This window comes from Cricetulus griseus, chromosome 4 (genome assembly GCF_003668045.3).
Source record: "Cricetulus griseus strain 17A/GY chromosome 4, alternate assembly CriGri-PICRH-1.0, whole genome shotgun sequence".
NCBI lineage: Eukaryota > Metazoa > Chordata > Mammalia > Rodentia > Cricetidae > Cricetulus > Cricetulus griseus.
The window spans coordinates 150,992,200-151,017,478 of NC_048597.1; the positions used below are offsets into that span (position 1 = coordinate 150,992,200).

Sequence of the window (25,279 nt, forward strand, 5' to 3'; positions counted from 1 at the left end):
GTGTAGCAGGTACATTAACACTCTCAGTCATCTTATCTGCCCAGTGAGTGTCTTAATTTCTAAGACAGTCATGTACATAGATGTTTTTTCAATCATATATAAAACACATATGAATATGAAGTATACATTGATTTATTTTCCAATGCTGTTATCCATCAAAATTACCTAAGATAATTATAGCACTAATAAAAATTTACCGAATGAAATTCATAAACATGTTGATTAAGAATAGCAAAATTTATTGCATTTTCTGTTTATAGTCTTAGCCTTATCCCTAAGAGAAAACAGAATCTCTGCAGAACAACTCCAATTTAACTTCTGGCTCATCTCAAGGTCATCTTCACAGCTGTAAATAATTTGTTCCTATGTTATATCTAGAATTATTGACTATTAATATTATTATTAACTTTCTGCATTCTATATTCAGTTGCATTAAATAAGCCAGTGCCATTGCCTCCTTTCTCATTGTATTTGGAATTATGTTATATTGTAGATAGACTGGTAACTTAGACAAACATTAAAATGTTCACAAAACTATTTGTTCATCTCTTAAAATTTATTGAATGCAGAGTTCTTAGTCCTATGACAAACATTATGAATGTAAATCTCTTCAGCTATCATGTACATCTGAACTGCCTGAAAAAACATGAATAATAATGTAAAAGTATAAGAAAAATAAAAGTAGTTGTGCATTCAGAGGCACTAAATTAAGTAAAATCTGTCTAATGCCATGCTTTGAAGAGAGTTTCGGTCATCTTTCTCTCCAATCTCTTTTTACTTTGTCCTGTGCAGCACAAATAAATAAAGACCCAGAGACTGATATTGGGTTCAAACTTCAAGCTGAATATCTGAAAAAGCAAACCAGCTTGCCACTAGCTTCTTACCTCTACCTCAGACTGAAAGAAGTGAACCTGTCCCTACTATCTTTCACCAAGTCAAAGACTATAACCTCTCCTCAGCGTGGCTGGACAATGAATGCCTCCTAGAGAACCCTGAAGACTCTCCTTCTATCTTTTATACTCATCTAGTGCTGATATTAAAGATGTGTGCCTATCTTCTACAAATTATGACTGACTGCTTTCTGATTCCTCAGGCAAGCTTGAATAAATCTTAATAATATATCACCACAGTCCTATGTATCTCTTACTCTCCATCTCCCTCTAAATATTGGTGAAATACAAAAGAAATTTCAATGACTGCATGCAACTGAAGCAGTAAAAAAGTAAAGTAGATTATCACTCTGCTTTAAATATGTCATATTAGCATATATTAATTATACTTAGGCTTGAAATATTTGGTAAAATTTGCAGATAAAATAAAAATTGAGGAAAATTCAATAAATTTTGTAATTGAATGGATTAATACTGCAGACTAATGGGATTACTCTAAATGCAGAAATTTACCAATATTCACAAATTGTTGCACAATACACAAAAATTTGAGTTAATGCACAACCATACAATATTTAATTACATCACTCCATTTAATAAATATGATGCTAATTATTTTGTATTTATATCTTTCATAGAATGCGTTTAATATATTATTCAATATTCACTATGGTTCTCTAAAAATTTCCTTTGCTTGAAAAAGAGCTTATGTTACCCATTGATCATCAGGATAAACTGAAAATGCAAAACATGTTATAATTAAGCATAGTTGTTTCAAATTAGTCACATAACCAAAGCTAGTTTTAGTAGGGCTACATATCCTGTAATGTAGAAGAGAAGGTATAATCTTATCATTGAACTTAATCACTTTAATTACAGTCAGCATAGTAGGAATCAGAGATTAAAAGGGTTCAATGAATTCTATCACTATGAAGCTTTTTCCTTTGGAAGTTAAACATGAGCAAGATATCACCCATTTCCCAGAGAAACATATACATATTGTGGCCAGCAGTCCTTCAAAGATACTACAAAGACAAAAGGAATCATGGAAATATATCCACAGATCAAGAAAAGTTTTTAAATATTAAGATTTAGCTAGGAATATATAAACAGACAGTGACAGAACAAAATTCATCCAGAATATACTTTTTCTTAAGTAATCTGATGGATTCTGGAATTTCAATAAGAGAAGCACAAAGAAAGAGCTTCATTTAGTGTATAATATTTAAGGTATTTAGCTACATTAATATTAATTGAAATAAAGAAATTGGAAACTTATTTCTGGGCATAAAATATGTTCAATCAGAGATGCAAACAATTTCAAGTTGTCCACTCAATTTTCTGTTAAAGTTTTACCTCATTCTAATTTCCTTTAAATTTGAAGAGAACCTCCAATATCATTCAATTCATCATACCTGATGGGACCTTGCTACCAAATATTAGGAAATTGATTTATAAACAGCATATTATTATTGTACTGGGAGTGACAACAGATTGAACTAAGTCTGTAATTTCAAGACAGGAAAGTGGTTGGTGCATTATATAATCTTAAAAATTACTAAATGAGCCAGGTTTGGTGGCACACACCTTTAATCCCAGCATTCAGGAGGCAGAGGCAGATGTATCTCTGTGAGTTAGAGATGTGCCTGGTCTAGAGAGCGAGTTCCAAGACAGCCTCCAAAACAATACAGAGAAACCCTGTCTTGAAAAACCAAAAATAAATAAATGCTATATGAATGAATGAATAAATAAATGTAGTAAGTAGTATAATATTGACTTTTACAATGATACCTCTAGACTCATGACTCACCTGGATTTTTTGAACAGTCTCAGCTCCAAATTTTACTTCCTACTCTCAAAATCACTAACACTGATGAATTCACTGTTCTGCAATCATCAGTGCTGAGAGCCCAGAATCTAGTACTCAGCCTTCAGAGCTATTTTAGAAGTTCATGTAATGATAGGTTAATATTCCCAAGTGCTTCTTCAGTTCCAGAGTTAGAAAAAGTCTCACCTTTTACAGTAACCTAAGTGGTTCTGCCTGCTATACTCTGAAGGTGTACCCTGGACTTACACATGCCAGCTCAAATTGTATAACATACTCTCCAAGGATTTCCAGCTCTCAGGGAGAAAATCATTGAAAGGAAAACAAATTCCATTTCCCATCTGGTTAATCTTTTTCTGTCATCAAAATAGCCAACATTGGTGGTAAAGGTTTATTTAGAGATACTGTAATAATTAAAACCATTATTTTTACAAATGATATCTGAATAGAATTTAAGATTTTAGATTTCTTATAAGCTATAAGATAGTGTTGTTGGTTCCAGAGCACAGTATAGTGAGGTGGTCTTAGAAATTCAAAAGACCATCTGATGTTTACAACTTACTGAAAATGGCTAGAGAATTTAAAATTAAAAAAAACAATTTTCTTTTCACAAAAACTTTGAATTATATCCTATAAAACTCTGTAATTTGTGTATTTAAGGACTCAGACCTCATATATCGAAGTATGTGGGATTATAGGCGTGCATCAATGAAAGAAGAATCTTTAAGTATTTGGCTGTGTATGTGTATACATGTAATGAAGTTATGTGTATATATGTATGAGCATGAGAAGGGCAAAGGACAAACACTGGAGTTGTTTCCATAGGCTTCCACTTTCTCTGATTGGAAGTCTCTCACTGGTCTGCAATCAGCAGTAGGCTAGTCTGGATGACTAGATTGCCCGAGCAATCATCTTGTCTCTACCTCCAGTTCTGTGCATGTAACTGCCAGTCAACATCTCTACTTTTGAAAATTGATTTTTGAGATCCAACTTGGGTTCTTATGCTTGTAAAGCAAGAACTTTAGAAAATAAATTAATTTTCCAGGCCTACTTTTAAATGACTTTTTAATATCCTGAATTTATGTTTGAGGAATTATGTAATATAATTTGTGCCTTCTAGTTGATCTACATATTGTTTTTAAAACCAAAAATACAAAATGTACACTCACTTTGTCAATAGACTTTTAAAGTTGTCTTCAGGTGACAACTTGACACATACCTAGAGTGACCTGGAAATAGGGGACATCAAAAGAGCAGACTGGACATTAAAAGATCCAGCCATGTAGGTGAAGCTTTTTCTTAACATCTAATTGGACAAAACTATGGCAAACCCATTTAGAGTAAACCATGGTTTTCTTCCTTCAAATAATATAAAGCCTTAATTGAGCAGAGGAAATCAAGAGCATCCCTTATTTAGTGGTCTCTTTACCTGAACCCCATTTTTTATTTAAAGTTGATCATAATTTTGTGAATGGGACTTATCATTAGTCATAAAACCATTTTCCAATTCACTCTTTTCTCCATATGAATGATGATACAAATCAATGCTATAGTGAAAGAATATAACTTCTGAGTATGAAACTCAGAGTGTTAAGAAAGAAAAATACTATACATTAAAAAAGAAATATAAACCAGACCAAGGACTTTGTAATGAAAGCTGGCAAATAAAGATAAATGGAAAAAAGAGTTAATGTGCGAATCACTATATTAAACTATATCTTCCATGATGAGGTATTTCTCCCTTTTTTCCTTTAAGAAATTTTACCTGGAGTAGGAAGGCAGCAAGGGCAGAGGGCAGATATACACAGGAACAGAACATAAATGGGACTGAGATGACACATGTGAAGGACACAAAGAAAAGATAAAAAGAAAGAAAGAAAGCTAAAAAGAAGGGACTGGAGAGATATCTAGGTGGTTAAGAGGACTGACTGTTCTCCCAGGGTACCCAGGTTCAATTACTAGAACCCACAAGGCAGTTCACAACTGTCTGTAACTCTGATATATCACACCCTTACACAGACATACATGCAGGCAAAACATCTACACACATAAAATAAAACTAAATAAGTTATTTAAAGAGAAAGAAAATTAATAATAAGATATTAACAAAAATTACACCAAACTGAGGAGATTCATAACAGTGTGAAGAAACTTGTACAGATAACTGTTAAAAATGCATGGTTCATCCATTACTGTTTATCAATGCAGTCTAATTTAGGATAGTACAAATACCTTGTGGGTGGCACTAAGATAGAACTTGTCCTTACCTTATATATACATTAATATAGTGCTGTATACTTTTCAAATGTCAGACTAACACGATATTCCTATTGCATAACTAATCTTATTCCATTCGTTTAAGTTACAGAATTTGGAAAAGTATATGTGAATCATTTGCCAATTTGTCAAGGTCATATACACAACATTGAACAAAGGAATACTGAAGAAATTTATTCATTCTGAACTTAACATTAGTGATATGTGAGGCTTGCCTGAACAGACCTGGTTTCATGTATACAAATATAATCAAACATGAAAAGAATTTGAAATTTTTCTGCAGGTGGTATAGGATGCTATCTTGAATGAAATCTAGTTACACGGGGGTAGTACTTCTCCAAGGATATGGAGGTGAGAATCCATTTTTCCATTTGGTACATTTCTTCCAAACAATCATACACCAACAACAGTCCCATGTCTAATGTAAAATAGCTGCTGGTAGAGTATTTATCCCACATATTCCAGTACTTATGCTTTAATACTAATGAAAATTACTGAGTGGAAATGTATCTTTTGTAATAATATTTTTCTCCTTTTTTATTAGAAAAAAGTTTGTTTTACATGTCAATACCAGTTCCCTCTCCCTCCCCTCCTCCCCTGACCCCAAGTGACCCACTATACCATCCCCTTTCTGATCCACAGAGAGGCTGAGACCTTCCATGGGTATGTTCAAGGTCTGTCATATCATTTGCAGCAGGGCCTAGACTCTCCCCTATGTGTCTAGGCTGAGAGAGTATCCCTCTATGTGGAATGGGATCCTAAAGTCCATTTGTATACTAGGGAAAAATACTGATCTACTACCAGAGACCCCATACACTTCCCAGGCCTCCTAACTGACAATCATGTTTAGGGGGTCTGGTTAGGTCCTATGCTAGTTTTCCAGCTATCAGTCTGGTGTCCATGAGCTCCCCCTTGTTCTGGTCAGCTGATTCTGTGGGTTTTTCCAACATGGTCTTGACCCCTTTGCTCACCACTCCAGTATCTCTGCAACTGGATTCCAGGAGTTCAGCTCAATGCTTAGCTGTGGGTGTCTGCTTCTGCTTACATCAGCTTCTGGATGAAGGCTCTAAAATGGCATACAAGGTAGTTATTAATCTCATTATAAGGGAAGGGCATTTAAGGTAGTCTCTCCACTATTACTTGGTGTATTAGTTGGGGCCATCCTTGTAGAACTCTGGACATTTCCCTAGTGCCAGATTTCTCTTTAAACTTACAATGGCTCCTTCTAATATGGTATCACTTTTTTCACTCTCCTCTATTCTTTCCCCAACTCAAACTTCCTGTTCCCTCATGTCCTCATCTCCCCTCTACTTCTCTCCTTCTCTTTCTCCTAACTCCCTCTCCCCTCCCCCATGCTCCCAATTATCTAGGAGATCTTCTTCCTTTCCTCTTCTCTGGGGGACCATGTATGTCTCTCTTAGGGTCCTCCTTGTTTCCTAGCTTCTCGGATGGTGTGGATTGTAGGAAGGCAATCCATTGCTCTATGTCTTAAATCCGTATATGAGTGACTACATTTAGTGTTTGTCTTTTTGTGACAAGGTTACCTCACTCAGGATGGTTTCTTCTAGTTCTATCCATTTGCCTGGGAATTTCAAAATTCCATTGTTCTTGGGTTTTTTGTTGTTGTTGTTTTGTTTTCCACTGAATAATACTCCATTTTGTAAATGCACCACACTTTTTATCCATTCTTCAGTGGAGGGGTATCAAGTTTGCTTCCAGCTTCTGGCTTTACAAATAATGCTGCTATAAACATAAGTGAATAGATGTTTTGTTTTATGAATGTGCACCATTTGGGTATATGCCTAAGAGTTTAATTGCTGGTTCTTATGGTAGACTGAATCCCATTTTCCTGACAAATCACCAACAGCTCTCTTCCACTCACCCCATTATGTTGTACTGATAATGCCATTAAATTTGGAAGCTCTGTTACACATGGATGCATGGCCTCTGTGTGGTGAAGCCAATAGTAAATGCCCCATTTAAAGAGGGACACCAACAGTACAAAATTCATCCAGAAAATAGTTTTTCTTAAGTAATGTGATGATTTCTTTGGGATTTATTTTAATATATGCTAAGAGAAGGAAAAAGGTGACTTCTTAGAATTTTAATGTATGCTAAGAGATGCAAAAAGGAAAGAACTTCATTTAGGGTATGACATTTAAGCAATTTAAGCCATTTACTACATTATTATTAATTGAAATAAAGAAATTGGAAACTTGGAATAAAATTTGTTCAGTCAGGAATGCAGATAGATCATTTCAATTCGTCTACCTAATTTTCTGTTAATGGTTTCCCTCATTTTAAATCTCCTTTAAATTTGAAGAGATCCTACAATATTATCCAATTCATCACAACCGATGGGACCTTCCTACTGAATATTAGAAAATTAACTTCTAACCAGCATTTTATTACACCATGAGCCACAGCAGAATGCAGTTAGTGGACTTAGTCTGTACTTTCAGAACCTGAAAGTAGTTGGTGCATGATATAATCTTTAAAAATTAATGTGTGAATAATTCAATAAATGACTGTAATAAGTAGTGTATATTCACAGTGGTACTTCTAGATTCATGACTCACCCTCTTTCTCTCCAACAGTCTCAGCACCCTGTTTTACTTCCCACTCTCAAAATAACTAACACTGATGTGCTCAGCATTCTGCAGCCCTCAGTACTGTGAGACCAGGTCCTAGTCCTCAGTCTCAGAGATATTTTTGAAGTTGATCTAATGATAGGTTAACAACCCCAAGAGCTTCTTTAGCTCTAGAGTTACAAAGTCTCATCTTTTACAGTCACCTAAGAAGTTCTACTCTGAAGGTGTACCTTAGAAATATATATGCCAACTCTAAATAGCATGTTGCTTCAATCTCCAAGGATTTCATGTCTCAGGGAGAAAACACTTGAAAGAGAATGAAATGCCACATCTCAGCCGGTTAATCATTTTCAGTCACAAAACAATTCTATATTGTCTGAAAACATTAATTTAGCAATACCATCTGTATTAAAAAGCAGTATTTATCAAATGAAATCTGAGTAGAATTTGAGATTCAACATTTCTTAGACACTATTAGAAAATGTTGTTGGTTCCACACCACACCATACTGAGCACACACTATAGTATTATTGTGGGAACTTATGTAAAAAGCCAGAAGACATTCTGACACTTATATCTTCCTGTAAAAAAACTTCTTGAAAATTTAAAATAATAAACCAATTTCCTTTTGGTTATATCATATCTAAATCTGTACTTTGTATATTTGAGGACTCATGCCTCACCTACCCAAGTAGGTGGAATTATAGGCATGCATAGATATATGAAGAATTATTAGTCTGTGTAAATGTATGCATCTAAGGAAGTTGTGTGTGCATGTATATACATGAGCATTTGAAGGACAAAGGACAAACTCTGGTGGTGTCCCTAGGCTGTCCACTTTTTTTGATGCAAGGTTTCTCACTAGCCTGGTGTTAGCCAAGTATGCTAGTCTAGGTGACTAGATTGCCCTAGCAATTTACCTGACTTTATCTCCCAGTGCCATGCTGCAATTGCCAGTCACTACCACTACATTTTAAAATATACTTATGAGATCAAACTTGGATCTTGATGCTTGTAAAGCAAGCACTTTAGCAAATGAACTCATTCTCTAGCCCCATTTCTAAATTACTTTTAATATTCTGATTTTGATTGTGGGATTATGTAATTTAATTTGTGGCTTCTTGTTGATCTTAATATTTTTCTAAAAGCAATATAATAAAGCAATGCACTCATTGTGTAATACATTCATAAAGTAGGCTTCAGCTGACAACTTGACTCATGCCTACAGTCACCTGCAAAGAGGGAACCTCAAAAGAGCAAATGGATCTCTGGCCATGTCTTTGAAGCTTTTTCTTATCATATAATTGGATAAAAGCATATCAAGCATATTAAGAGTAAAACATGCTATTTTTCCCTTAAAAATGTAAAGTCTTAATTAAGGAAAGAAAAGCAAGAACATTCCATAGTTGGTGGTCTCCTGGTCTGCACCCTATTTGTCAATACAAATTAATCATAAGTTTATGAATTAGACTGATCCTTAGTCATGAAAAAATTGTCAATTTTATCTTATTCCCATATTAATAATGATACAAGACATGGTACAGTGAAAGAATAAAGCTTTGGAGTTTGAAACTCAGAAAGGTTTTAAAAGATACCATAACTCTACATTAAAAAGAAATATGAACAATACCATTTTTGCAAGTAAAGATAAATGGACAAAATGATTTATTTCATGACTCAATATGTCACTCCACATATTGATTTTTCAATATGTAGATTTTCTCCTTTTCTTTTCTTCTTTATTTCCTTTCATTACTTTCTCTTAAATTTTATCTAGAGGAAGGGCTTCAAAGGCATAGGGCAGACACATATGGAAAGGAAATGATTGGGATCAAGATGCATGACATGACATGAAGGACACAAAGAACAAATAAAAGGAAGATAAAAAGAAGTAATATGAGTATAGAATTAGAGGAAATTGAGGACTCATACAGTAGTATTAAGAATAATGTGCAGGTAACCATAAAATTGAATAACTCCTCCCTTCCTGTTTACCATAGCCAATCTAGTTAAGACAGTGTAAATACTTTGTGGGTGGGAGTATGATAAAATTGTCCTCTGTCTAAGTGTATACTAATATAGTGCTGTGGTCTTCTCAATAATCAGTGTTAAACAGTATTCCTGTTGTGTAACTTACTTTATTCCAATTGCTTAACTTACAGAATTGCAAGGGTATTTTTGAATCATTTGCCAATTGATCAAGAAGGTCATCTATAAAACATTGAGACAACAGAGGCATATTGAAGAAACTTATGTATTCCCAACTTAATATAAGTGATGTGAGACTTCCCTAAGCAGGGTTTGGTTCATATTTGCAAATATAACGAACCACAAAGAGGGCTGTATAATTTCCAGCAGGTTATATGGGTTACTATCTGTGAATGAAGTCTGGTATAAAAGAAAGTAGCACTTCTCCATGGGTATGAAGGTGAGAATCCACTTTTACCTTTGGGACATTTCTTACAAATAATCATGTACCAATAATACCCCATAGCTATCATTATTAATTCCAGTTTGTAGACTATATCCACCCACAAATTTCAGTAGTTATGCTCTTTTGATAATGAAAACTATTTTTTGTTTAGTTGAAACTTACCTTTTGTATTAACTTTGTAAGGGCAATTTTGACATCTTTGTTTCTTAGACTGTAGACCATGGGATTCAACATAGGAACAACAATGGTCTAAAACACAGATGACAATTTACTTTGACCCAAGGAGCTGACTGATGATGGCTGAAGGTACATGAAACCTGTAGAACCAAAGAAGATATCAACAGCCAAGGTGTGGGAGCTGCAGGTGCTTAAGGCCTTATATCTGCCCCCAGCAAATTGAATGTGGAGGATGCTGACAATAATGAAGATGTAAGAACTAAGGATGGTCACAGCTGGTAGAACAATGTTAAATACACAGAAGGGCAGTGCTAGTACCTCATTGATAAAAGTGCTAGAACAAGAGAGCTCCAGTAATGGAAAAAGATCACAGAAGTAATGATTTATTATATTAGCATTACAGAAAAGCAATCTTAGCAGGAAGACAGTGTGAACTGTGGCACTCAGTAAGCACAGACCATACACCCCAGCTACCATCCAAAAACAGACTTGATAGGACATAGTTACATTGTAAAGCAAAGGGTTAGAGATAGCCTCATAGCTGTCATATGCCATTGCAGCTAACACGTGACATTCTGCAACAGCAAATGCACAGAAGAAGTAGAACTGAGCAATACATTCTGGGTAGGAGATGACATTCTTCTCTGTCACAAAGTTCACCAGCATTTTAGGTGTAATGACAGTGGACTGACAACAATCAATAAAAGACAGGCTGCTGAGTAAATAATACATGGGTGTGTGCAACTGAGAACTAAACAGAATTAACATGATCATGCCCAGGTTTCCAACAACTGTAACAAATAGACTCCTAGGAAGATGAGGAATAGTGACAACTGGAGCTGTGGATTCTCTGTTAACCCAGCTAGGATGAACTCAGTCACCATGGTTTGATTTACTTCTTCCATTCTCTTCTGGAAACTCTATGTAAGAAGAAATTTTTATATTAAAAACATTTGATTATGTGGTGAGGGGACTTTTTAAATCTATTCTTCTATCACTAAGTGAGTCTTGAAACAGAATTCAAATATTTTCATTTATTCCATTCCTCTGTCATCCTCTTTCTATCTAAGCAGACAGAGTAGTCCTGGAAAGGGAGATATGCAAAGTAATAAACTTACAGATGATTACATACCTGTGACTTTATCATATGAATTATTTGGACTAGTTCCTATTTACTCCCACATGCAAGCCATTCTAGCATCCCTTATTGAGTGTTTCAAGAATTTCTCATGTCTTAATAATAGCACCACTCTTTTGGTGGAAAATGTTTTACACATTGTAAAGAAAAAACACTATATTCAAGAGATCCATAGCCAAACTCTAGTTAATTGTAAACAATAAAACATTTACATTAAAAATATGAACAAGATAATTATCTACATCTTTACTTTAATCCAGATATTTGCCTAGGAAAATCAATCTGAACAAATGACCTAAAATGTTAGTAGGTTTATAAGCCATAAACCACATTTTCTGCCACATTAAGTTACATCTGGTTTAATTAATGCCATGACTGGAAGATACAAATTAAAAATCATTCTACCCTTAACTTAGTAAGTAGCTTTGAAATAACTATAAACAACCATACTTTGTTTAAATTAGTGTACACAGAAATGCTTATTGTGATTTTATTTAGTAGAGAATTGGAAAATGCTAATGGAAGCTGTGCAAATTTAGAAGTCTGAATCTGAACTGTTTTCAGGGTAAATGGCATCAAAGAAATGAGGAAAATCTCTTAAGACCACACACATAGATAATTAGTTACAGTCAGTTTTCTGGTATGTTGGTATGAAGAAACATTATGATCAAACAAGTTACAGAACCAAGAATTTACTTAGTGGCTTGACTAGAGTCCCAGAGGATAAATCCATGCTCTTCATGGTCCATAATTTGGCATCAGGCAGACAGGCAGGCATGTCATTGGGCAGTAGCTGAGGACAACATTCTAATACACAGAAAGGGGCAGAGAGAAGGAGACTAGATCAGGCATGGGCTAATAATACTACAAAGTCCATCCCTAGTGACATCCTCCAACAAGGCCATATCTCTCCCAAAAATGTCACAACTCCTAATTCTTCATAAATAGTTCACCAACAGAGATCTCAATTTTCAAATATATAGAACAACAATTAAGGGAGAACATATTAGTTTAAGAGTAGTTGGGAATGAGTACAGAAGTAGTAGAGCAGAGAGGGAATGTTTAAGTAATGTAAGTACAATTTTCATGTGTTAAATTCCCACAATAATTTTAAATTAAAACAAACATTAATAAAACAGTACCATAAATCCTATTTTTAAATGGAAAGGAGGATCTTGGACTGAAAACAAGTCTTGAGATACAAATTTCAAACATGTCTACAAACAAGAGAACATAGAACACACTTAGAGTGTCTAAGATTTTTGGCAGCCAAGGACTTATAACTGTATATACATCTCCTCCTTCACAGGCAGTGGGAGTGGGCTGCTCTTATCCACCTTTACCCTATGAATAAAAGTATCCTTGAGTATGTGAGTGGCAGAGTATACAGAATTATCTGTTCAGCCACTATTCCTCAATGATGTTTCTCAAGTTTGTTTTTTATCCTATTACACAATGTCAGGTTTTATAAATATTTTATATGTTGGGGACAGATAACAAGAGATTGGTCATGAAAAGAATAGAGGGAATTATCTCCTTCTAGAGTCTCATCACTCAAGTTTCACCTCTAGGGAAATCAAGAAGCAGAATTAATCTGTATTCCCCAGTGGTACTCAAGTGTGGAATGTAGTCAGCAGTAGGATTCCTAGCTTTTTTTAAGTATAGACTTCATAAATGTGTCTAAGAATCACTGAAATATTCCTGGAAATTAAATGATATACACTAAAGGAATTTTCTAAAAATATTTAGAAAAATTTCCTCAAAAGGAAAACTTAATAATGAGCAAGGTAAGCAACTAAACTTGAACTTTTTACTTTCACTGATATCTCCCAAATGTACTCAGATAGTTGCAAAATCATTATATTTGGAAATTTACTTAGAATTGAATAAAAACAGTTTTCTGCCCACCCAAGCTATAATAATTAAATATTTTAAACAAATCCCCAAGAAGTGTCAAATAAGACTAATCAGGGAAAACTAAGAGGAGAAGTGAGGATAGGGTGCTGATTAAAGCAGATGCCATCATGAACAACAGAATCTTACTAAAGAAACTGATTTCATCCCAAGAGCAGTAAGATATTTAAACTCCTTCCTGTTTGGAAGAATAACAATAAGGAGTTAATTGGTAAAAGAGAGTAAAGGCATTCAGTATGCTCTCTGCTTCATAAAAAGAGATAGACTTCTCATGAAATAGGGAAAAGCAAAAGAGAGTAGCTAAATATTCGTATACATACGCAGCCATGTTGGATCACCAGCAAATATGAACAGTGGATTCATGCCTGGTTATTCATTTTAATGCCCTTCAAAATATCCTTAACTTCTTGTGGATAATAATTATCTTATAGCTCATCCTGTGATTCCACATTACCTTATATAGCTCTACATACTTAGGTATAATAGGGTGAAAATTCTATGTTCTGATTGCTTAGTTAAGTCAATGTAGAGGTTTGTTTGTTAAGGCAAGTTGTAAAGAACTCCAGCTAAATAAAATATTAAGACAACCAAATCAAAATGCACACTTGTTAATTCTTGTGCAATGTCTAAAACTATCAAGGAATATTACTTAAATACAACCACCTATTACGAGCATTCTGAAGAATTTTAAGAGATGATAAAAATAACCATGGGTGAATGGACTCTGGCACATCCCAGACAAGAGTGATTTCCAGGTGTTAATCTAAAAATACTCATCTTCATGTATCTCATGGCTTTCGAATGACTATATACTAGTCATAATTTCATGACTAGTGATATTTTTACTTATAGTCTCTCTGCATACTTCAAAAAATTACTCTTTGATCAGAAGATAGATATTTCCTTTTTCCAGCAACTTTTTTTGTGGCAAATTTCCCAGACTATAGGCCATTGGGCTCTGCATGGGCCAAAACATGATATAAAAGACAGAGGACAGTTTTCTTCCTTTAGAGGAAACACTGTAGTAAGTTTTGGTGAACAACATTGACATCATGTTTCTCAGGCTGTGGATTGTGGAATTCAGCATAGGCACAACCCATTTATAAAACAGAGATAACACTTTCCCTTGGTCTATAGATATCACTGGGGATGATTGTAGACCCATGAATGCTAACAACACAAAATAAAGCAACAGCAAAAATGTGAGAAATGCAGGTTCTTGAGGCTTTGGATATGTTCTTAGTAGAAGACTGTGGAGGATGCAGACAATGATGATGATGAGAGAGCTAAGAAAGATCAGATATGGGACAATGATATTACTTGCACTGGACAGTGCTGATAACCTTTGATGAAAATACTACAGCAAAAAATCTATAGTAACATCAAAAGATCACAGAGTAATGGTTTATTATATCAGCCTTACAGAAAAGCAATCTTAGCAGGATTACAGTATGAGCTGTGGTACTGAGTAAGCCCATACCATATATTTTAGTTACAATTTAAGAACAGACTTGAATTGTAAACCAAATGACTACAGATATGAACACAGTAGTCATATGACATTGTCCCCAGCAAATAACATTCTGCAACAGCAAAAAGCACAGAAGCATAACTGAGATATGCCTTATTTTGCCATCAATCCAGTCATCTAGACTGCTAGTAAGATATGGATCAATAGCAAAGAGGTCATGAATAGGTAGTACTAGAAAAGATGAATCAACAAAACAAACCATCACATAGTAGTTTACATTAATTTTACTTATGCTTTAAGAGTTGTTATCAATTCTACCCAGTCCCTCACAACCTCTGATTTAGTATTCTAATAATAACTCTTGACTTGTTCATAATACTGTCTCTACTAAAGCAAAAATGTTTTGTTGTTTTTGTTGTTAAAATGTTAACAGTATCCACAAAGTAATACTTTCCACTTAAGATAATCAATATGACGATTTTCTTCTTATCACTATAGTTCTAGTACCCTAGAATATTAAGCTGGGCAATCAAAAAGCTAAATGAAATTTAAAGACATTACAGTAAAAAGCAAAAAGGAAAACTATCTTTACTTATGAATAAATCAATAAATATCATTGGGTCTATAGAAAATCCAGAATCTGCTAAATATATTTCTTAGAAGTAAATAATAAGATAAGAATAGAATACAAGATTTTCACAATTGCTTTATTGAAATATCACACGATTTACATAAACAATGAAAGCTATCTTTTTTCTGTGGATCTGTGGTATAACTTAAAACCAGGCATGGTATTTATTGTAGTAGTATTCTTTTTTCATTCAGGATTGCTTTCGCTACCTTGGATACTTTATTCTTCTTGGTGAACTGTAAAATTGTTTCTCTATTTCTGTGACAAATGTCATGGTGATTGGCACTACATTGAATGTGTAAATGGTTTTCAGTAGGATGTTCTTTCACAAAATGAACTTTGCAGTTCATGACCACCGAGTGTCTTGCAACTTGTAAAGCTTTCTTTCATTTATTTAATCTAGATTTAAATATTTTGCTATAGAAATCTCACTTTCAGTGGTGGGGATTGTTGTTTGATTTCTTTCTTTCTTTTCTTCATATTTTTTTGAGGTTGTGGTAAGTGGGTTTCTTTACATAATTTCTTTTTCAATGTGTTTGCTATTGATCTATAGAAAGTGTTAGGATTTTGGTTAATTAATTTTGTATCCTGACACAATGGTTATATGGTTCATCAAATGTAGAAATTTTCTGGTGGTTTGATTATGATCTTTTATTTATAATACCTTATTGTCTAGAAAGAAAAATAAAATTTAATTCTTATGTATCTCCTTTACTTCCTTTAGTTTTTTTTTTTAATTTTGCCAGTGAGGACCTGACAGAATACATTGGAAAGCCTAGAGACAGTAGGTTACCCTTATTTTTCCTATTTTTTTCTGTTTTTCATTATCTTTTTTAATTTTTCTATTATGTATTCTATCAAATTTCTTTTTTGAGAATTTCATATAATAGAAATCTATTTGCACCATTTCCTGTCATCCCTCTCCAAACACAAATTCCTACTCTAGTTCCCCACTTTTTCTAAAATTAATGCCCTTTTTAAAATTATTGTGGACAAAGACAAACACAAATACATATGCATTTATATGTGTGCATGTGTGTGTGCATTTATGTATGTGTAAAATGCTAGTTGCTGGATCAATTTAATATAATATGCATACATGTTTACAGCAGATCATTTTTCAGTGGATAAACTATAAGGTGGCTCACCATTCAAGGATCCTAATTCTCCATGTTTCAGACACTAATTATCTGTAGCTTTTCATCTAGGCATGAGTCCTCATGACATTTCCCTCATCCATGTCAGCATGTCAACTGAAATTGTCACTGTGCAATTTCAATTTAGGTCACATAGTGTTGAGATTTCAAATGTGCAGCTTCCCTCTCAAATATAGAAGAGATTTTCCTACAGCCAACATCCTTGTCCCCTGGATATTACACTGTTGCTTTCCCTCCTTCTTCAATGTTCTCTGGACCATAAATGTTATAGATGTATCAGGTGGAATTGGGAAACTCATAGTAAAGAATTTTTAGCAAAATGGTTTGACAGTTGTTTAAAATTGAAAAAATCGATTCACCGAAGTAATTTTATGCTAGGTACATTTGCACAAGAATGAAAGACATGTAGAAACACAAGCACATGAACACCCAAACACACACACACACACACACACACACACACACACACACACACACACACACACACAAGGAAACCCTGTAAAGGAATGGTCAGAGAAGAAGAAACACAGTAGTTTTCCATGCATTGGCAAATACACATATTGCTATAATGGCTTACTATGCTACAATGAGAAAAGAAGCACAGGGATATGCTACAGCCTGAAAAAAAGCATTGTTTATAATAGCCAGAACCTGGAAGCAACTAAGATGCCCCTCAACTGAAGAATGGATGGAGAAAATGTGGTATATTTACACAATGGTGTATTACTCACCAGAAAAAATGAAATCTTGAAATTTGCAGACAAATGGATGGAACTGGAAGAAAACATCAGGAGTGAGGTTACCTAATCACAGAAGACAAGCATGGTTTGTACTCACTCAGGTACAAATATTAGACATAGAGCAAAGGACTACCAGCCTATACAATCCACACCACCAGAGAAACTAGGAAACCAAGGGGACCCCAAGAAAAGAATATATGATCCCCTGAAGAAGGGGAGGGGGAAAGTACTCCTGAGCAAATGGGGAGCACGGTGGGAAGAGAGGAGGGAGGTGGGTAGGGGAGAAAGGGACGGGGGAGGAGAACAGAAGGACTGAGACAAGGGAAGAATGGGGGAGGACAAGAAAAGAGATGCCTTGATATAGTGAGCCAGTATAGATTTGGAGAGAGGTCTAGCAAAGGTGAAATGTTAGGGGATCTATGGGGATGACCCCGACTAAGAATCTAAGCAGTAGTGGAGATGCTGCCTTTGATGCCCTTCCCCTATAATGGGACTGATGTCTACCTTGCTTGCCAGTCCTAGAGGATTCATCAAGTAGCTGAACAAAGCAGAAACAAGAAGGGTTTGTTGGGAGGGTTGGTGCATGGATAGGGAGCACTGGAGGATGGAAGATGGAGGGCATGGGGGATTGACATGTAAATAAGAGTGCTTCTAAAATAAAAAATAAAAATTTATTCATGCCAAGGAAAACAAATTATACAGAAAGTGACACATGTTGCAGGATCCAATGATATAAAGCATATCTAATAGGCAAATTCATAGAAACAGAACAACTACTGCCTTCAAGGTGCTAAGGGAAATTAAGTCCTAGTTATCACTGGTAATGATGCCAGGGCTTTACATGAAATGGTGATGAGAATAACCAACAATTAGAATGCAGAGGTGGTTAATGAAGATTGTGGGCACACTAAATATCAATCAATTGTACATTTGAGACAGGATAATGTTTAATATATCAGTTTCACTTGTTTATGTGTGTGATACAATTAAAACTCCAACCAAGTAGTAATGATGAGCACATAAGAGTTTCCATCACCATCCATTATTTTGACAACCTCCACAGTCATTTCCACAAAAATTATGCCTGCTGTATGCCTCTGTATTTATAGCAAATATTATGATTTATTTAAATAATAAGGCATTTCTATCACTGCAAAAAACAAACAAGCAAAAACTATTCTATTTTGACTGAAAACCTTTGGGTTTACTACAATGACTCTTTCTACATAATACATGGTTAAAAAAAGCCATAATCCTTAACATACAATTCTTAATTTATAGAGAAAAAGTAGGCAATTTAAAATGCTTTTTCAATCATCATGACTTCTTTGTAGTGAAGTTGAGTTTTTAGGAAAAGAAAGCAGCATAATTATTCAGCTATTATAATATATATAGAATTTTTTCTACCATGTGATATTCTCTAGTAAAATAGGATACCTGAAATAATCCAATTTTAGTTACTTATCTAATTGAAGATTTGAATGTTATAGGTGATTATTGAGCATTGTATGTTACAGTGACATGAACTCAGAGGGTATCACAATATTTGTAATAAAGTGTAAAGTTTTGAGTTCTTATCTCATACTTCTGTCTTAAAAATAGCACTATATACTTAACTTGATTTATTCCATCTAAAAATGACTGATATTTAGTGATATAAATGTATAAATTATATGCATGCAATTCATGAAAAATTAATGAAATTAATGAATAAAATGAATGGACAACTGTTTATTAAACAATTAATGAATAATGTCATGAATTTGGAAAGAGTATGAGGAGTATCTTGGTGGGTTTTGAGGATGTAAGGGAAGGGAAAGTCTAATTTAATTACAATCTAAATGTAGTTAAAACTTAAATTAATATGATATTCTCATAAATAGTAATGAATTGTAATGATTCAAAGAGTTTTCTGAGTATATTAATATGGACTGATATAAAAACAGATTTTAAAAGTGTTAAGCACACAATTATCTAGAGGTCATCAACAAAGCATGATAAATGTAGCATACCAGTTCTTCAGTATGCTAGGCAAACATCACATATGGTTATATATGTTGTTTAGGAAGTTCCTGATGGCACACAGCTATTATGATGCTGGTCGACATTAGGAGGGTGGGCTTGTCAATGAACTCTTTCTGGGAATTATAAAAAAGACAGGCTCATATATACAAGCAGGTATATGAAAAGGAGAGGGCAGGGATGGGAAAAAAGAATGGGTATATGGAGGCTTTAGAAGGATTTCTCTTCCTATTTACTCTCTCTGCCTGTAACAAAATTCTGTCCTGCCTTGTATTGCCAAAGTTCATCAGTTGCTTTCCTGTGTCCTGCACAGTGTCTGGCAGACTCTTCTGTGAAGCAGAACCCTTAAGGATCATCCCACCTTATTTTGACAAAGTTCATCAGTCAGTTTCTGGTGGGTCCTGCACATCCAGTTTATACAGCATACAGTCAAGAAGTTAGGCAAAAGCAGTTTCTTGTCCAAATAGCTAACCTTGCTACAATGAAAGCAAATTCCTATGGAATTACTTTGATTCCCATCATGTTTTTATGAAGTAAATTTGTGCTGCCAGGTGTGTCTCATTGTACTGAAAACCTTAGGTTATTAAATGTTTCAGATGTCATATTCTGTAGGTCTTTTAAGTGTTTGAAAAATCTTCTATTTGTCTAAAATACATGCATTTATCCTTAAAACATTCCTAATACGACTACAATTTTTATTATTATATGATGGGGAAATGCTTCTGTGTATGTGTTTGTCTTACTGGATGAGAAATAAAGTACTGTTTGGCCAATGATACAGCAAGTTAGGCGGGACTAGGAGTCAAAGAGGAAAAGTAGTAGAGAAGTAGTGATCCAGGCAGGAAGTGACATAGCAGGGAGACTCGCATTTAAGGAAGGACAACCAGGAAGTACACCCTTTTCCCCTTAGCTCCTGCTCCAGTGGCGTGATGTGAACAACCAGCAAGGGAGGACACCAATGGCAGGTGTCCGATAAGATAAGTCTTATAAAATATACAGATTTATGATAATTAAGACTGAGCTAACAGATGAGAATCCTAGTCATTGGCCAAGCAGCATTTGTACCTAATAGAAGTCTGTGTATTATTTTGTCCATCCACGCAGCAGGGAGAACTCAGGTGGCTGGCAGAGACAGCCCTACATGGCGGTAGGGTTCGGGTGGCTTTTGGCAGGAAGATTTATCGTAACAATTATATATTAACTACTAACCTCATTTCTTATTTACATATTGCATTTTTATATGAACTGCATAAGCATAATACCCCAAAAGAGTAGAAACATATACAGTATAACAAAATTAACTTTAAATTTATAACAATATACTAAAATCCATGCCAATGTAAAATATATGAGATTGATAGCTGTCTTTTTATCCTATATCCATATATTCCCCTAAATGATGAAAAGCAACCAAGTCCCACCAAATAACCAATAACCTTCCACACCCCTCTTGGGAATGTGGGTATCATGTTCTCCAAACTGCTTCCTGTGTTCTGTGTGTGAAGGCATCTTTAGGGTCCCTGGAAAAATTAAGATAATGGCCAAGTTTTGGGAAGATCAGCAGTTACCTTTGTTGACATATATCACCTGTCAAGATTCAGGAGGTCTTCACAGATCAAACCATATTAACCTGGAATGAAACCACAGCCTTTCATTTCCTCTGAGAACAAAAGCAAAACCTCTTCTCCACAGCATTGCATCTTTTAGTTTCCCATTTATAAACACATTTTTACTTCCATTTTAAAGTGAAGACATTCCTAAAGTATATAGGCTGCCTTATTTCATCAGCTCTCTTTCAATTTCAGTCTCTTAGCAGCTGTCCTTTGCTTATCAGCAAACAAAAATGTCAATATCAACAAAATATTATATAGGATTGAGACTTCCTGCACATTTTCCATTGCTACATAGCTTACTATTTTTGTATTATTTTCCTTCTCTCTTTAAGGACTTTGTTATTTTTAAATTATTTCTTCCTATGACTCTCCATAACATTTTATTTTCTTTCTTAAGTCTACACACATTGTAAAACACACTGGAAACTATTTTCCCCTTCTGGACCTCTTTTACTGCATGCATATCTCTAGTCTTCTTTGACTGAGTGAGCAAACTTTAAACTGTTAAGCTACAACTGGGTACTGCACAGTGCTCTGTGAGCTGGCTCCACCCACTTCTCTGGTCATGAAAGTCAAGCCTAAAGCTCAGGCACAGGTTGGTGGTGCATGACCAGGAACTGCATTCAACTTTCCTAGAGCTGATGTTTGCACTGCTTCAGGAAATTTTTACTTAGCTTTTTCTTTAAATTTAGCTTGAAAAAGGCTATTTCTCTATGGCAGAATTTCTTAAAGAAGCATTATCTGTTTTTGTTTTGTTTTGTTTTTTAAGCCTTTTCAGGCACTATGAAAATTCCAGCCTCACACTATACAACAAAATCTTTTTGGTTGTTTTATTACTCTTTATTATTTTGGGGCTGCCACATAACTCCCAAATAGATGTACATGGAGGCTTGATGTTTTATATGAATACCTGGCCTGAGCTTGGCTTGTTTCTAACTAATGTTTCTTAACTTAAATTATCCCATCTACCTTTTGCCTCTGGGTTTTTAATTTCTCTATTTCTGTAAGCCTTGTATTATTTCTACCTCCACAGCTTGCTGTGTAGCTGGGTCACTGAACACTGGTATCCTCCTCCTTCTTTTCTCATTCTTTTTGATTCCTGATTTCTCTTCCTATTTATTCTCTCTGCCTGGTAGCTCTGTCTATCCTTTCTCCTGATTTACTATTGGCCATTCAGCTTTTTATTAGACCAATCAGGTGTGTTAGTCAGGCAAAGTACCACAGATTCCTCAAGTTAAACAAATGCAAGATAAAAGAATGCAACACAACTTTGCACTATTAAACAAATGTTTCACATTGTAATCAAATGTAAGACATCTTAAAATAATATTCAACATATCATTATCCTTTACACTAATGTCCACTTATAAGTGAGTATATACCATATTTGTCCTATTCATTCATGAAATTGTCCCCTATGCTAGTGTTTTCAACGCTATTACCCACTTTCTCTTCTATCAGGTTCAGCATATCTCAGTTTATGTTGATGTCTGTGATTCACTTTGACTTAAGTTTTGAGCAGGATGATGGTTATGGATCTATTTGCATTCTTCTACCTGGGGGCACTCACTTAGATCAACACTATTTGTTGAAGATGCTTTCTTTTTTCCATTGTACGTTTCTGTTTTCTTTTTCAAAATCAGGCTTCCCTAGGTGTGTGGATTTACAATTTTCCCTTCAGAGAGATTCCATTGATCAATATGTCTGTTTTTATTACAATGTCATGTAGTTTTGGTTTCTATACCTCTGTAGTAGTGCTTGAAATCAGGCATGTGGATACATCCTGGAGTTATTGTATGTACAGGTTTGATTTAACTATTTTGAATTTTTTTGTTTTTTCCATATTAAGTTGAGTACTATTCTTTCAATGTCTGTAAAGAATTGTGTTGAGCCAGGCTGTGGTAGCAAAAGCCTTTAATCCCAGCACTTGGGAGGTTGAGACAGGCAAATCTCTGCTAGGACTGTTACACAGAGAAACTGTCTTGAAAAACAACAACAACCAAAAGAATTGTGTTGGAATTTTGATGGGATTGCATTGAGTATATAGATTGCTTTTGTTAAAATAGGCATCTTTACTATGTTAATCCTACTGATCCATGATCATGGGAAATATTTCCATCTTCTGATATCTTCTTCAATTTCTTTCTTCAAAGATGAAGTTCTTGACATAAAGGTCTTTCATTTGCTTGGTTAGTTACCCCAGTATATTTTACATTATTTATCACTTTTGAGAAAGATGTTGTTTCCATGATTTCTTTCTCAGCCTACTTGTGATTTCTGAATATGAATGCTAGTAATTTTGTGAGTTAATCTTATATCCATCCATTTTACTAAAGGTGTTTATCAGGTGTTGGTATAATCATATAGAATTTTAATATATAATATATATTAAATTCATATGTTCCACAAATAGTGATACTTTGACTTCTTCCTTTCAATTTGTAATACTTTGGCCTACTTAGTTGTCTTATTGCTCTATGTAGAATTTCAAGTAGTATCTTGAATACATATGGAGAAGGTGGCCAATCTTGTCTTGTTGCTGATTTTAGTGGAATTGTTTTTAGTTTCTCCCCATTTAATTTGATGTTGACTATAAGATTGCTGTAATTTGCCTTTATTATATTTAGGTATGTTGCTTATATCCCTGACCTCTCTAAGCCTTTTCACAAAGGTGTACTGGATTTTGTCAAAGGCTTTTTCAGTATTTAGTGAAATGATCATGTGGTTTTCTTTTAGTTGGGTTATATGGTGGATTGCATTGGCATATTTATGTGTGCTTAACCATCCCTGTATCTCGGGGATGAAGCCCACTTGGTCATGGTAGATGATCTTTTATAGATGTTCACAGATTTGGTCTTTAAGTATTTAATGGAGTACTTCTGAATCAATTTTATACGGGAAATTGGTATGTAATTATCTTTCTATGTTCTATCTGTGTGGGTTGTACATCCAGACAATTACAGTGCCATAAAATGAATTGATGGGTGTTCCTTGCATTTTGTAAAACAGTTTGATGAGTATTAATTATAGCTAGTCTTTGAAAGTCTGATAGAATTCTGCAATAAAACCTTCTTGCCCATGGATCTTTTTTGTAAGGGTGATAGGGAGGGACTGGGTGGGAAGAATTTTAATGACTACTTCTACTTCCTTAAGGTTTATAGGTCTATGTAACTGATCATCTGATCTTGATTTATCTTTGGTAGGTTTTATTATTGAGAATATATGTTTTTAATTTTTCCACTTTTTATTTAAATGAGAAACAAGATTGTTTTACATGTCAATCCCAGTTCCCTCTCCCTCCCCTTGGCCATTCTGAATAGTGTAAGATGGTACTTTAGAGTCATTTTAATTTTTATTTCCCTAATGGATAAGGAAGTTAAACATTCCTTAAGTGTCTTTCAGCAATTTGAGATTCTTCTATTGAGAATTCTATGTTTAGATCTGTACCCCATTGTTCATTGGATTATTTGGTATTTTGATATTTAGTTTCTTGAGTTCTTTATATATTTTGGAGATCAGTCTTCTGTCAGAAGTGGGGTTGGTAAGATTATCCTCCCATTCTGTAGACTGCCATTTTGTATTATTGATAGTGTCCTTTGCCTAACCGAAGTTTCTCCTTTTACAGGAGGTGCCATTTATTAATTGTTGCTCTCAGTTTTTGTGCTGCTTGTGTTATATTTAGGAAGTGGTCTCCTATGTCCATGAATTCAAGGCCACTTCCCACTTTCTTTCCTATGAGGTTTAGTGTGGCTAGATTTGTGTTGATGTCTTTTATCCATTTAGACATGAGTTTTGTGCCTGGGTATAGATATGGACATATTTGCATTCTTCTGCATGTTGACATCTGCATATGCAAGCTCCAATTGCAGAAGATGCTTTCTTTTTCTGTTTTATAATTTTAGTGTCTTTGCCAAAAATCAGGTGTTCATAGATGTGTAGGTTAATATCAGCATGTTTGATTTGATTACATCAGTCCACTTGTCTGTGTCTATGCCAATACCAAGCTGTTTTCAATAATATAGCCCTCTAATAGAGCTTGAATTCAGGGATAGTGATGCCTTAGAAAGTTCCTTTTGTTTACATCTCTTGGTGTCACTGATTCTTTGCTGTGTTCTCTTTGTTCCTGTTTTGTTGATTTCAAACCCTATTTTGATTATTTCCTGCCATTTACTCCTCTTGGGTGTCTTTGCTTCTTTTTGTTATAGAGTTTTCATGTGTAGTTATACTGCTAGCTTGATATATCTCTAGTTTCTCTATGAAGTTACTTTCCTCATAGCACTACTTAAATTGTGTCCCATAAGTTTGGATATGCTGTGTAATCATTTTCATTGAATTCTAGGAAGTCTTTAATTTCTTTCTTTTACTCAATGATCATTTAGAGTTTCCATAAGTTTCTAGA

General features: G+C 34.6%; 2 pseudogenes; both read right to left on the reverse strand.

The window, feature by feature from the left end:
- Positions 1–10,164: 10,164 nt before the first annotated feature.
- On the reverse strand, positions 10,165–11,099 carry LOC100771523 (annotated as a pseudogene).
- A 3,021-nt stretch (positions 11,100–14,120) lies between these two features.
- On the reverse strand, positions 14,121–15,622 carry LOC113835297 (annotated as a pseudogene).
- Positions 15,623–25,279: the final 9,657 nt, after the last annotated feature.